The sequence below is a fragment of the Dermacentor variabilis genome, chromosome 5 (genome assembly GCF_050947875.1).
Source record: "Dermacentor variabilis isolate Ectoservices chromosome 5, ASM5094787v1, whole genome shotgun sequence".
Lineage (NCBI taxonomy): Eukaryota > Metazoa > Arthropoda > Arachnida > Ixodida > Ixodidae > Dermacentor > Dermacentor variabilis.
The window spans coordinates 94,941,426-94,957,253 of record NC_134572.1 but is presented as its reverse complement, the minus strand read 5'-3'; positions in this window follow the sequence as shown (position 1 = coordinate 94,957,253).

Genomic DNA, 15,828 nt, shown 5'->3' with positions numbered 1-15,828 from the left:
GAGACTGGCAGAATTCCTACTACTCGCACTCAAGACAAATGCGTGGATGCAAAGCCTGCTTTCAGTCGTTCATGCAACGGAATTTCCGAGTTAAAAGTTCTTGATTTTTAAATAAAAAATAAATTATGGGGTTTTACGTGCCAAAACCACTTTTTGATTATGAGGCATGCCGTAGCGGAGGACTCCAGAAATTTCGACCACCTGGGGTTTTTTAACGTGCACCTAAGTCTAAGTACACAGGCGTTTTCTCATTTTGCCCCCATCGAAATGCGACCGCCGTGGCCGGTGTTCGATCCCGCGCCCTCGTTTCTGATTTTTGAGCTCCTCAGCGTAATCTTTAGCACCTTCTGCCGAGACCAGCAACGCACTCCTATGTTATCACTCTTTTCAATCGTTCGTCGCGTTTTCGACAAGCATGAGTACCCAAAGAAGACATATGTTGTTGGGGGACCATCAAAAGCATCACGAACTTGTCCCAGTAAGCTTCAGCGCGTGCGAAATGAACTGCGTCAGACGACCGAGCTGCTTTTCGCTAACTACGTCACAACGCCAGGCACGGCGAGAGTGCCTCAAACATATCCCAAAAAGTAACAATCAATTACAGGAAGGTTGGGGGTCAGAAAAAGCGTCAAGAACTGGTCCCGGTTAGATTCAGTACACGCGTTGAGACCTGCGCCACACAGCCAAGATATTTTTTCGCTAACTGCGTCACAAGTCTTGCTTTCGTGTCGTTAGGCTAAATTGCTTGGAATGAATCGGTGAGTGTCAAAAAAAAAATCGCACCTTGCCGCTGTCCAGTAGTGCAGTGGTGCAGTGTTGAAGGGCATAAGGAAACTAGGCTACATAAACAGAGAGAAAGAGAGAGAGAGAGAGAGAGAGAGAGAGAGAGAGAGAGAGAGACGGGTCGCCGAAGAGGCGAACTTCACATGCGCAGCCGGCCTCACTCTCTTCGGTGGCGTGTCTGGCGCAGGACGCATGCATATGGCTTGTTTGGCATGTCACTAGCTTGTTGATTGGTAACACGAAAAAAAAAGAAGAAAATAAGTCGTAAAGTACAATTTCATTTATGCGCAACACCTCTTAGTTTTAGCGGAAAAGAAAAAAATCTGACTTTGTCTAAATTCATTTCATATTGTTTTTCCGATACTTGCAGCAGCTAACGGATGACATTATTATTTCCTGTTTTAAATTTTCTTTGAGTGTCCCCTCTTGTTGAATTTATTTCCCTGTGTGGTTGTGGGCAAGGAGAAACTAGGGAGACGTCGGTACCTGGTGTCCACAAATTATATTTTAACAGGGCTCGCTAAATCAGGCGGGAGAGGGACAAAGCCCCGCTAGCTTTCGATCTTGCAACCGCCGATTCTTTGCTCGCGCGTCGTCAGCCTGCTGGGCGTATGGTCGCCGTCATTTTTTTTTGGTCGGATCACTGTGGCACGCAGTAGCGCGTTACATGGTCATTCTGAAATTTTCATAGCTTCGGGTACCCGGAGGCCATAAAGAAAGCGTAACCAAACGAGGCCTCCAAACCACAGCCACTTTTCTTCCGTGGGCACTGTAGAATTGTTATTTAGAGCAGCTGAATTTGAATGACCTACGCTGTGATTTCGCAGGCTTTTTATTCAGACATAAAACCTTAAACGGCAGAAGAGTGCCAGTTCGCAATCTTTTTCAGTAAATTGCCGCCATTAGACGCCAGTTGCGTGCCTAGCGTCTGAAAGAGCTCACTTGTGGGACTGAAGTTAGTAAGGGTGTTATGTGCGATTCCTATGTGGGCGTCCATGGTTTAATGGGTACAGCATGAGGCTCCTGTTTCTTGCGAACATCAGCCGGTATTTTTCGCACCATCAAAAAAATATGCTTCTTGCAAGTTTCGTATTCATGTCAGCGCATTTTTGGAAGATAAATTTGTATAGGCATACAATAAGCACACTTGGCATGAACATTGACCATTATTATTAATTCTGATAGTGTTACTAAACATCGCACAGAGTAGAACCACCACTGTTGGTTAAAATCAGTTGTCTAAATACTCGTGACAGTCTTAATTATGCCGGTGCATTATCAACACGTAATTATGATTGCGAAGAAAATGCACTTACACCGGATCTCTCGAGCGCAGGTGACAATATGAATCACATCAGTATCGTTGCGCTTTCAAGGATCGAGCGCAGCACTGACTAGAAGTAATATTCGCAAGGGTATGTTATGAAGTATTACGCCAAAATAAAGAAGAGGCACAGATCGAAAGAAAGTGCAATTTGTTACAATGCCTGTGAAGATCTCCCACGAATAAGGAAATAGATTTCCCGAGAACAATATGTGGGATTCAGGCGTCACGGCGAAAGAAGCGTAGCTAAGAACTCAACCGGAACTAAAAGGAAATGTTAGCTACACTCCAGTGAGTAGGAGATCAAACGCCTAAACTCAGGCGAGAGGGAAACGATCGTCGTATTTACGAAGCCGGTAAACCTTAGTCAAATATCGATCGATGTAGGGTGTCATAAATGACGGCGTCCGCTCGTCTGGAAGAGAGCGAGTTAAATTTTGATTTCGTTCTACAAGTTTCTTTTTTTCCCTTCAACGTGAGCCTGTGGCTATACTACTGTGAGCGTAATTCTCCGAAAGGCGTCACTCGACGTGATGCATTCGAACGAGCCTCGAACGCATGCTACGAAGCGTGCCGCGAGCTACAAATGCGCGGTTACGCCGCACCATGAGGCTAGAAACAGAAAGGAAATTTAATACCGGCAGAAACGGAACCAGATGAAAGCAAACATAAGCAGAACCATGCGCATTACGGCTGCCAAGTGAGCTTCAAACCTAGAACCTCGGAAGAAACGTCAGAGCAGACGGCAACAGAAGAGATATTCACCCTACAGCACGTTGAAGCAATTTTGTTCTATCTTTCCTGTCTTTTATTCTCGGGGCTCAAGCAAAGAATCAACACTCTTGGTAACACGGAAGTAATCACTGAACGAAAAAAGAAAAAAAAAGAAAAACTAAAGAAAGAAATTGTTGAAGTGTCTTTGGCAAAAAAAAAAAAGAATACGGCGTCGTTTTTATTTTTGACGAGCCTTCGGCGTCATCGGCAATGCGATGTTCTCGTGGCTCGGTTACGAAAGGGAAAAGCGCCGTCTTCACGCGACGTTGCTCGTTGTCTTGGAATATTGATGAGCACCCGAACACCGAAAGACTGCAGATTTCTTGCTCGACGCAGGCTCCCTTTTGTATCCGGGCCTTCGTGTTTGAACAGCATAAATAAAACATTTATATATAAAAAAACAATTCCTGAAAAAGAAACACGCTGTTTTGCTTGCTTTGCGTTACTCTGTACATCTTCGTTGTTCCCTGGTACTCGCCGTATCGGGTTATTAGACATCTAAGTTCAATTTGTTTGTAAAAGGAAATCATACTAAAGCAACCTCCCGGTCTTTATGTTTTTTTTTCATTTCGCTTTGGAGGTGTCTTGATGTGCATATGTATATGTCTTACATAATGACGCTTGGTGAAATTACTCTCGTCTATGCAGACTCATGTTTTCACTCTCTCATTTTCACTCACTATTACCCTCCCCACGTGTAAGGTAGCAAACTGGACTCAGTGTGCTTAACCTCCCCGCCTTTCCTTCTTCTCTTTTCTCTCTCTGTACTCGCGTCTAAATGTTGTGCTTTTTGCGCAATATAATAAGCGCTTTGTCGCTAATTTCTCGCCATGTGTCATTCGATGATTCTAGGAAATCTTACGCAGTTGTCTGTTATTAGGAATTTTTTTTCTCCTCTGAAATTTTAATGATGATGTGTGGTGTTTTGTGGCGCAAGGGCCAGGCTTGGCCAAAGAGCGCCATGACAAGTGGTGACGTTGACGATGTATTGTGGAAGATGTGATTTGGCTGTAAAGTGGCCTAAAAATAGTCGCTGTAGAGTGCGTAAAATCTACTTGCCATAAAATTATGGCGATGACAAATGACGAATACTATGAACATTAAAATCCATCGTAAAAGAATGATGCAGAATAGAGAATATATGAGATAGTAAAAATGCCTGGAGCACTGTTGCCTCGCCAGAGCCCTTGAGACACAAGGGCCTAGAGGCACGTGCTATACGAAAGAACTATCACAGCGCCATCCTCTGAAGAGAGGAGACGCTACGAACATGTGGGGCTAACAACATGCAACACTACATCTTTCAGATAACTTAGGACTGCGTTAGTGTCGAAGAGCGGTTCTGGGCCGAGTAACATTACAGGATGAAGGGGAATATGCTGCCGGTATGCTAACGGAAAATGTTTCTTTCTATCAGATTCGGCTTTCCGACACTCCAGGAGGACGTGGAGGACGGTCAGCCTCTCCCCGCATCTACCACAGGTTGGAGGATCATTTTCAGTGAGTAAGAAGTTGTGTGTGCCAAATGTGTGTCCTATTCTGAGGCGACAGAATAGGACATCTGTTCGCCGTGATTTTGTTACGGAGGGCCAAGAACCTAACTGTGGCTTTATCACGTGCAGTTTGTTATTTACTTCTGCGTCCCACTTACGTTGCCAGTGGTTTCGCAGTTTCCTTCTTAAAAAAGGCTTCAGATCCGTGACAGGGACCGAAGCAGTAGGACTGACTGTATGCAATGAAATTGATGTGGCCATCTGGTCTGCTAGAACGTTACCCTCGATGCCCCTATGTCCAGGCACCCAGCATATAATGACATGCTGGTTAGACATATACGCTCTACAGAGGACGGAATAGAGCTCAGTAATTACGGGGTTTCTGTGTTTACAGTGTGACTTCAAGGCTTTTACGACGCTTAAGGAGTCTGTAAATAAAATTGTTTTTTGAATATTTGATTTTCTGATATGTTTCACAGCCGACAATAGTGCATGGGCCTCAGCCGTAAATATGCTTGTTTCAGGGTGCAGTACACCGGATTCCGAGAAGGATGGCCCAATGGCTGCGTAGGACACCCCGGCATGCGACTTAGAAGCGTCTGTATAAAACTCTGTGCACGAGTACTTGTACTGGAGCTCCAAGAAGTGCATTTTGATATGTGTCTCTGACGCATGTTTAGTGACCTGTACAAAGGATGTGTCACACTCTATCAGCTGCCACTCCCAGGGTGGTACTATCTTAGCTGGAGGCATTAGGCGTTGGTCGAGAACTGGGACATCCATTTCCGTGCTAAGTTCTCTTGCACGCAGTGAGAAAGGAAGTCTCATAGAGGGTCTGTTATGAAAAAGTGTTTCACATGTCAAGTCGTTAACGGTTGTGAAACACAGATGTTCCTTATTAGAGCGCACTTTGAGAAAATAGTTGAAGCTGATGAAAGTTTTCCGAAAATGGAGTGACCACTCATCGGACTCAACATACAAACTTTCAACAGGGCTTGTTCTAAATGCGCCAGTGGCCAGACGGATTCCCAGATGGTGAACGGGGTCTAACATCTTAAGTGCGCTCGGTGCGGCAGAGTGATATACTGCGGCTCCATAGTCTATTCGCGACCGAACTAGGCTCCTGTAAAGATTTAACAGGCACTTCCTGTCGCTACCCCATGTTGTGTGGGATAGGATTTTAAGTAGGTTCATTGTTTTTAGACATTTTTCTTTAAGATGTTTTATGTGAGGAATGAATGTGAGCCTAGAGTCAAGAATAACACCAAGGAATTTGTGTTCTTTGCTGACAGGAATTTGGTGTCCGCCCAGTTCTACACAAGGATCTGGGACCAGGCCTCTCTTTCTTGTGAAGAGAACACAAGAACTTTTGTGGGGGTTGACCTTAAATCCGTTTTCGTCTGCCCACTTGGAAACCTTGTTCAAGCCCTGCTGTACCTGTCTTTCGCATACTGTGAGGTTGCAGGATTTGAAGCCTATTTGTATATCATCTACGTATATGGAATAAAAAATGACAGGTGGTAGTGAAGCACGTAGCGTGTTCATCTTGACGATAAAGAGAGTGCAGCTGAGCACGCCTCCCTGGGGTACACCAGTTTCCTGCGTAAAGGGACGTGAGAGTTCATTGCCGACTTTTACTCGGAAGGTACGATTTGACAAATAGCTTTCAATTGTGTTCAGCATATTTCCACGGATGTCAATTTCCGACAGGTCTCGCAAGATCCCGTAACGCCATGCCGTGTCATATGCCTTCTCCATATCGAGGAATATCGATAGAAAAAACTGTTTATGTATAAAGGCATCGCGGATATTTCCTTCCATGCGCACAAGGTGATCGGTTGTGGACCGCCCTTCTCGGAATCCACACTGATAAGGATCGAGTATATTGTTGAGCTCAAGGAAATGTATAAGTCTGCGATTTATCATTTTTTCAGAAAGCTTACACAGACAATTAGTTAGAGCTATCGGACGGTAACTAGCCGCCAAGGAAGGGTCTTTTCCCTGCTTTAGGACAGCAACCACAATCGCTTCTTTCCATGTGGATGGGAGGTATCCCGAAGCCCAAATAGTATTGTATAGTGTAAGAAGTGTAACTTGTGCGTGAGTATGTAGGTGCCTGATCATGTCATACATGACTCTGTCTGGTCCCGGTGCAGTGCTTTTACATGTGTTCAAGGCAGCTCTCAACTCGGCAATACCGAAAGGCCGGTTATACGGTTCATTCTGCCTGGATTTTCGTATGATTGGCTTACGTTCTATTATTTCTTTATGTTTAAGAAAGGACTGGGAATAATTGATTGAGCTTGACACACGCTCAAAGTGCTCCCCAAGTGAATCTGCCTGGTCTTGCAGGGTTTCGCCTTGTGTGTTTACTAAAGGGAGGGAGTATGTTTGTCGCCCTCTTATTCTACTAACCCTGTTCCAGACCTTCGCCTCATCTGTATACGAGTTGATACCTGTTAAAAAGTTCTGCCAGCTCTCTCTTCTGGCCTGTCGGCGGGTTCGCCTGCCTTGGGATTTTGCTTTTTTAAAATTGATAAGATTCTCCGCAGTGGGGGAGGCGCGTAGCAACCCCCACGCTTTATTTTGTTTCTTACGAGCGATCCTACAATCGTCGTTCCACCAGGGGACACACCGTTTGCCTGCCAATCCATTTACTTGTGATATACATTTAGTTGCGGCATCTATGATGAAGGCTGTAAAGTACGCCACAGCTGCATCGATTTCTAAAGAAGACATATCAGCCAGCGAGATGTTAGTAAGAGTTCGAAAATTCTCCCAGTCGGCTGTATGTATCTTCCACCTAGGAGCTTGTGGAGGAAATTCATTTTCTTTAGATGTTCTTAGCAGTACGGGGAAGTGATCGCTCCCGTAAGGATTGCTCGTAACTTCCCATTCGAGTTCGGGCAGTATAGACGCGGAGACTATACTAAGATCTATTGACGAAAAGGTTCTGTTTGCAAGAGAGTAATATGTGAGTTCTTTCTTATTGAGAAGGCACGCTCCAGAAGAAAAAAGGAACTGCTCAACGAGACGACCTCGCGCATCAATACGAGAGTCTCCCCACAAGCTGCTGTGTGCATTCAAATCGCCAAGAACAAGATAAGGTTCTGGCAATTGATCTATCAAGGACTGAAATTCATGTTTGTTTAGTTGGTAATGCGGGGGTACGTAAATCAAACAAATAGTGATGAGTTTGTTCAGTAGGACAACTCGAACCGCTACTGCTTCGAGGGCCGTTCGTAGCTGTAAACATTTACACGCTATGCTTTTTTGAATTACAATGGCAACACCGCCAGATGATGCCATAGCATCATCGCGATCTTTGCGGAAAGTTATGTGCTGTCGAAGAAAATTTGTGTGTTTTGGTTTTAAGTGTGTTTCCTGTAGACACAGCACTTTTGGATTGTGTTTTTGAATGAGCTCTTGCACGTCATCAAGGTTCCTAAGCAGACCTCTGACGTTCCATTGAATAATTTGTGTATCCATATTGAAAGTAAATATGTGCTGTGTGTATGGAAATGGAGGTGATGCTTTACGTTACAGGGCTCTTTCGAGGCCCTGTAACGGGAGTTCTGCCCTTTCTGGAGCGTTCGAGGGAGCCTCGCCGCTCCTTAGGCGCTTGGCGCGCCGTGGGGATAGGTGTAGTGTCCATTGCCTCTTGTGAGGCGCCGGACACGTGCTCTTGTGAGCGAGAAGTTACCAGGGAAGGTCCCGCCTTGGGGGGCAAGACCCCTGTGCCCACCAGCCCGGAGGTCGATGGGGCTCCCTGAGGGATTTGGCTGCGCCGGCTGTTGCTAGCGCTGGAAGAGGCCGGGGAGGTTGGGGCAGCCTCGGCTGCGCCCACCTTCGGGGTTGATGGTCCCTTCTGCTCGGGTGGTGGGGCAGCGCTAGCTGCGACCACCATGGGGGCAGATGGCGTAACTGCCGACTCACTGCTTGTGGGTCGGACAGCCGCCGGAGGCCGTTGTGGCGCTGCCCCCTGACGCGCCACATCGGCAAAGCTTTTCCTTGGCGGGTTTGCTACCCGCCTTCGTGCCTCTTTGAACGATATATTCTCTTTTACTTTTATGGTTACAATTTCTTTTTCCTTCTTCCAGGAGGGGCACGACCGCGAGTACGCGGCGTGATCCCCGTCACAGTTCACACAGTGGAGAGAGTTCTTACAAGCTTCAGTGGCGTGTTCAAGGGCACTGCATTTCGTACATGTTTGGTGGCCCCGGCAGCTCTGCGAACTGTCGCCGAAACGCTGGCATTTGAAACATCTTAGGGGATTCGGTACAGATGGTCTGACACGGAGCTTGATGTACCCGGCCTCTACAGACTCGGGCAAAAAACTTGAACCGAATGTGAGTATTAGGTGCTTGGTCGCAATTTCTTTGCCATCCCGCCTCAGCTTAATTCTCTTGACATTGACAACATTCTGTTCACTGAAGCCGTCCAGGAGCTCAGCCTCTGTCAGCTGGAGCAGATCATCATCCGAGACAACGCTGCGGGTGGTGTTCAGAGTACGGTGTGGAATTACTGTCACGGGAACATCCCCAAATGACACAAAACTGGGCAATTTTTCATATTGTTTCTGATTATGAAGTTCTAAAAGGAGATCACCACTTGCCATCCTTGTCGCCTTGTAACCTGGTCCAAGGGCCTCAGTTAAAGACTTTGATACTAGAAATGGAGAGATTGCACGCACTTGTGTTTCTGACTTTTCCGAGTGAATCACATGGAATCGTGGGATGTTGGGTCTTTCACGACCAAAGAACTTGAATACATCTTCGGTGCGCCCTCTTTTGTGAGGGCGATCAAGAAGGGAAGGGAAGGAACTAGCCATAGAATAATGTAATTTTCGGCGATAACGCCAACCACCCACCGTGGAGCCCTACAAGGGGACGTTACAAGGACTGTAGAAAACAGGTCCTGCAAACGCCAGCTGTACGTTATCACTATAACCAAATATGAGATAACCTAGGTTGGTTATTCACACAAGGTTAACCCTTGCTGCCTGGAAAAATTGGAAGTAAACGGAAGCTAGGAGAAGACAGGAAAGGTGGAAAGCAAGAGAAAGACGAAGGTTGGAGGGAGAGAGAGACAGGAAAAGGCAACTACCGATTTCCCCCGGGTGGGTCAGTCCGGGGGTGCCGTCTACGTGAAGCAGAGGCCAAAGAGGTGTGTTGCCTCCGCCGGGGGGCCTTAAAGGTCCAAACACCCGGCATTGGCTCAACCCCCAGGATCCCCTTTCCCCCGGACACGGCTAAGCCGCGCACGGCTACACGCGGGAGGGTCCAACCCTCGTGTGCTCGGGTACGTGGTGTCGCAACACACCAAACGCCTGCTTGCGCAGACGCCCCTGCGGGGCTCTGAAATTTTAAGTCAGACATATAAAGTGATATATTTGCCCTATTCTTCATAAACTTTTCATGTGACTAACGGTTTAAGAAAAGCACTGCGATATGTATCTAATTTACAGAATAAATATTTCTTTGTAAATTGTGACGCAGTTTATATCATGAGCATCACTGGTGCCTTTACCTTATCCAGAATTCTTAAAACCAGAAGCGACATCGGCCATTCAGCTTGAGCTTCACATCGCATTCTTCATGTGAGCTTCTCCTATAGACTAGGTTGATAAATGAGAAAGTAAAAGATTTGATCTTTTACCACCTACATCCTAAAATGTCCCCCGCCGTGGCTGCTCAGTGGCTATGGTGTTGAGCTGCTGAGCACGAGGTCGCGGGATCGAATCCCGGCCTCGGCGGCCGCATTTCGATGTGGGCGAAATGCGACAACACCCGTGTGGTTAGATTTAGGTGCACATTAAAGAACCCCAGGTGGTCAAAATTTCCGGAGTCCTCCACTACGGCATGCCTCATAATCAGAAAGTGGTTTTGGCACGTAAAACCCCAAATATTATTATTATTATTACTAAAATGTCCCTAATCAAAAAACACAGCTCAACGCATCGATGACTACTAGTGTGCTGTATTCTCACCTTTCTTTCTGTATTGCACATTACCGTTCCTCGTATGTTCTTGGAAAACAACTGACGTGTCGCAGGAATGAATTTAATCTACAACTGCTACCATATAATATATTTCTGGCTATACCAGACGCACAAACAAATTCGAGGACCCCCCAAATGGTGTGTGATAAGTGCGATAAATACCACAACAAACTTACATTTCCGACGATACTACAAAAGCAGGGTTTGGGTGGGGGCTAGTTGGTATTCCATTGCAAACATCACTTACAGCGCGTACATAGACAGAGGGACCAAAAGAACGACGAAGACAAGAGCTGACTTCCAACTGATTGTTATATTGAGTTACACGCCTATTTATCAAGACACCAAGGCAAAAGCCCTCCCCCTCCCCCCTCGCCCAAAGCACGCAGTCAGTACGAGTATGCCTTCAAAATTCAAAGGAACCTTGACCGCCTCCTTAATTAATATGAACGAGCGCGCATGAGCGACTTCAAAAAAACAAGTTATTTATCTGTTAATGCAATTGATGCCTTACTAACCCAGTCACCTTCAGCGATCACTGCTGCTTCATTGATAAGTCTAGTGTTTTCGTTAGGATGCCTAGCTAAGATAGTGGTTTTTTCAAGCTATGGAATACAGCCGGAATTGTGCGTGATGAACACCTGAAAACGCTTCCCGCCCTTTGCGCACTTTATCGCTATGTTCTTGCAATTTAACATTTAGGCATGTACTTGTCTGTCCTATATAAGAACGACCGCATTTCACGGGTATCTTGTACACTACACCTTTCGAACAATCTGTATACTTTTTTCGGGGATTGTTACTGCGAGACCTACGTTCCTTAGCAACACGATTAGATCTAACGCAAAGCTGTGCAAGTTTTCTAGGTGCAGATGAAACAACACCGATACCTGCTCTTAATCAGTTTGAATGGGAGGATGCAAAGGTTAATAGAGACCTATTGGCCCGCCGTTCATACACCCAACATACATGTTGCCGCGCAAAGGATAATTTTATATCTAAAAATCTAAGGGATCCATTCCATTATATATATATATATATATACGGCAACCAGCTACCGCGTGTTTCTCGCTCTAGGGCTGCTTTCCACACCAGCACCCAGCGCCTTCCAGTTTATCGCGCCAGCCCATTGCCACGGCATCCCGCGCACGCGATTGGGTCCACCTGGACCCATAATTAGGCATGGCACTCGACAGTGCCTTTCACTATAGGAAAGGGAACAGTTATTAGCATTCGCAGGCACCAGCGCGCCATGCTTCTTGCCTAGGCGGCTACGCGCGAACTTATCGGCAGCGTCACCAAATGGCGCAGCATGCGCAGAAATAAGCGCGAGAGATGAGCCCGGTTGCCGCACTACGTGTTTCTGAGCATGCGCACCCACGCACCACGCTACGCATTTCGGAGCCCACGCACAGGTTTCGCGGCAGTTCCACTCGATGGCACGGAGTTTTCTCAGGGAAGAGCGAAAGCGGAATCGCGGTGCAGTACACGCCACAGACATAACTCATTTCGACGGTGGCAGTACGCTATGTCGCTATATTTATTCAATGCTAAACGCATTACCGATGACTGTCATGGTAGGATGGGTTCTGGGGGCTCTATTGTTTATATACGCTGCGTCACGAATTTTATTATATCTATATCTCTACGTCCATCTTCTCTCTTTTTTGACAAGGGTGTGTTTACTGTACCAACCGCCAGAAAATATTAGCAAAATTGCCCTTTAGTTATTCCTGACTGGGGCCTAATTGTATCCTTCTATGGGTGCTTACTTATTCACTGTTTTATTTAGCTGGCCAGCCTAAACCCTCAGGGAGTGTTTTTAATTGACACATTAGTATGCACAGGTTCTATTCACGTAAGTTCCGCACTGAGCGCAACCTGGCTCCTCGAATAGCAATGAGGAGGAATATTTGCTGGCTTATTTTGAACAGAATTTGCCAGCGATCAAATTCATCGCGTTCAAACTTAGGGGTTTTCGACGTCGGCCACTACATGGGCGGGCCAATAGATGTGCACGGGCAATTCCTTCTGCTGTACGTTGCGCTGTTTCAGTGCGTCGACTGGTTCGATCTGTGTAGCTGCAGTGGCTGCGAGACGGAAGCGTGCTTTATCGCTACGTGTGCCCTGTCATACCCTATAGTTGCGGCTATTTGTTTCACAGCGCAAGAGCTAGTATACTTTCGGTAGATCACGGAACTGGTACCGATTCGCTTAGAATTGCATACTTTAAACAAAAGCTGTAACGAAGCCGCAAGGCTTCCGGCAGCCTATTCTATCAGGCGTTCCCCACTGTCACGCTATAGACAAGAGTGGTGTACTAATAACACAGAGATAAGTGATTTCGGAGACCTGTGGCTGCTGCATGCGCTGTCGTTCATGCTTTTGCTAAACGACACTGGTGTTAAGATGGGTAAACTTTTGGTGTGCCGGATTTAAAGCAATGCCAGTGTCGTGCGGGGCACTTTCTATGACTATGCACTTCGATCGCAATTGATCGCGATTAAAACTGCGACGTGTGACAACCGCATAAAATTAAGACTCCAAATCTTGCTCACGTTGGAGCCGACTGTCAGTGAAACTGAGCATTATAGATTACACGCGACAGAGGACCGAATTCGTGATTGTGCGATCCTTCTTAGTGGGAGGAAGACAATTCCATAAATAATACGTATTCATTTCACTGTCGATGCTGAAGACTTTTCAGCCTTCTGAAGCCATGTTCGTGCGCGAGCCCAAAAGGATAAATGTCACGAACGAAGACACGCTGCTCTTTAGTTTTTGATATGGCTGGTGGCTGACTCTTAAAAATGAAACACTGTTTCTAAGATCTGAGATTTTTTATTCCTTCACGTCGTTGTCCCTTTCGCACTTCTGTTTCGTTCTGACACGTTTCCAAGTCATCCGGGCGTCCGTTCCTCTGTGACCTTTAGCCTGATTTTCGAGCTACATAATTTAGCAGGATTTTTCTCTCAACCGTTGCACGCTGAAATAACCCCATGTCCGTTCATTCATTCATTCATTCATTCATTCATTCATTCATTCATTCATTCATTCATTCATTCATTCATTCATTCATTCATTTCCTGTTGTATCATGCCCACTTCATTTCTCTTCCGTTTTATGGGGCCGAAAAACGACACCCCGTGTCTTCTCAATGAAGCCTTGCTCTCCGTAAATACCTCTTATTCGTTTTTCTTTCTCGCGGCACAAGGCCAGCGATACGGAGCCTACATGGCTTGTGCAAGGATAAACCGGTGTTCGGGCCGACACCACAGGGATTTGTGAAATGAAGCTCCATGTCAGTCGGTCAATCCCAAGACCTGGAGCTCCTCTGAACTTGCTTACCACCAATCGTCTCTTGCTTTTCGGCGTTTTACGTGAGAAGCGTTCTTTAAATGCTATCCTATTTCTTTCTGGATCCAGCTTCCTACACTTTCCTTTCTCGATGGTAGGCGACTGAGGCACAACAGGCGCACAATAAGGTTTTCAGGGGAGATATTTGCTCGTTGCGGGCTTTTAAGTGGCAAAACAAACGAAACACAGGGCAGCAGAGCAACCGACTGTAGATCGAGAAGAGAGACGGCGATAGGAAAACGAAGACGAAGAGGAGCGTACTCGTCCTTGTTACTGCGGGAGCTCCGCCGTCGAATGGAGCGTGAACGGCGTTGAAAGCGGTTGGGCCGAACTGTCTGCCGCTTTCTGCATTACTTCCTGTAGAAATAAGGAAATACACCACCACTTCGGGGCTGCGATCGGGTCAGACAAACTCAGCTGGGGCGATCTCCGTAATGAACTCCAGCAATGCTCGCTCAAACGACAGCCACACTACCATGCCCGCGTCGTTCGCCTAACCAAGGACGTGTGGGAAGCAGCTTCATAGCTGTCCCCTTCCTGTCTTTGTTCTTCAACGTTCATTATCTACTATTTTTCTTCATTCCACCACAGGCCCTCTGCCTCACTGTTTGGATGGCAAAAGAGTAGCGTAAGTGTTGTACAAAACTTTTGCCCGCCGTAAACATTCATCAAGCTGTTGAGGAAGAGAGGTAAGGAAGGGCGAACGGGTCATTGCTCTTCGTGAGAGTTGAATGTCTGATTTGGCCGTCATGCTCAATAGCACAGTGGACGTTTTGAAGCCAACCTGTTTTAAGGCTCTCGAAATGCATATAATGAAGAAAGGACCGTATAGCATTCTATATAATCCAAAGACTCCACATAGCAAGTTTCAAAAACTTTTGTGAGAATACGAGAAAACACATTGAAGTTTGTATCTCACACTGCCGCGCCCGTGCAACCACCTGAGCGTGAAAGTAAGGTAATGAGAATCTTAAACTTAATTTTCTCCAACATTGACCAACATATTAGCACCAAAATAATAAGAATAGTGTTATAGCGAAATGGTTTGCAAGATGAGACTGATTAAGGTTTGCTCTTTACCGTCCTTTTAAGTAGGAACTGTGCACAGTGCTTTAAAATTTTGAATATAGGAGAGAACTTCTGCCGTTAGGACACTTGTATCATCGGTTATTACAATTTTTTTCATGGAGACTAGTATAAAATTAACCCTACATGGCCGTCTCTTTCCACCTCGTTCTGAGCATATCTATATTCACGTGCGAGGTATTCGATTCACTTGAACATCAATGAATTATGAGAGCTTTTTGCAACCGCTATGGAAATTTGAGAGGAATGAAAGCCAACGAAAAATTCAAAGACATAATTAGGCACGCTTTTTCGGAGCTGGTGGGCAGCTTTGTAACCTTGAGCATAATGTGGTTCGACTGATGTGGCGTGAGCACAGTCACCAGCACATGAATCTGCTTCTTTAACTTATGCTGGATCGACTAATTTAAATGTTATAGAATTATTACTACACTGTTTACCCGCTATCCCAGCGAATCCTCGAAGTCCCCCACCCCCCCCCCCCCGCCCCCAAAATATGGGAGAATTCGTTGATTTGGGGGAAAGGCAGCTTTCATTGTCGCACGGCGAGTAAGACAAGATCAGAATTCAATTTTTTTTTTATTTTTAGACATATGCATCTTAACTGATACAATATGAATTATTAATTAACCGATTATAGGTTACTATGATATAGCTGGAAGGGGCTCTCGTCCCGCAAGAGATATAAATATACTGCTACTGATTATGACGGTCATGATACCTATCATAGTGATAATTACGGCAGTCGAGAGTGGAGATCGTCAACTGGCTTATATGCCTTCCTGCTTTCACCTTATGACAGATAAAGAATTCTACCCTAAATGCGTCGTTTTTAAAGGCTGCAGCCTACGCATCATATCGAGTCATATACGTATCATAAAGCCGGCTTTATTAGCGTATACGCTACGACCCTGTAGTTATCCGAAAACACTAAGGCGAAGGCAAAAATGATTACGGAAGCTTCGCTGGAGATATTTGCGTGGAGGTGGAGGATATTTGCGTGGAGTGAC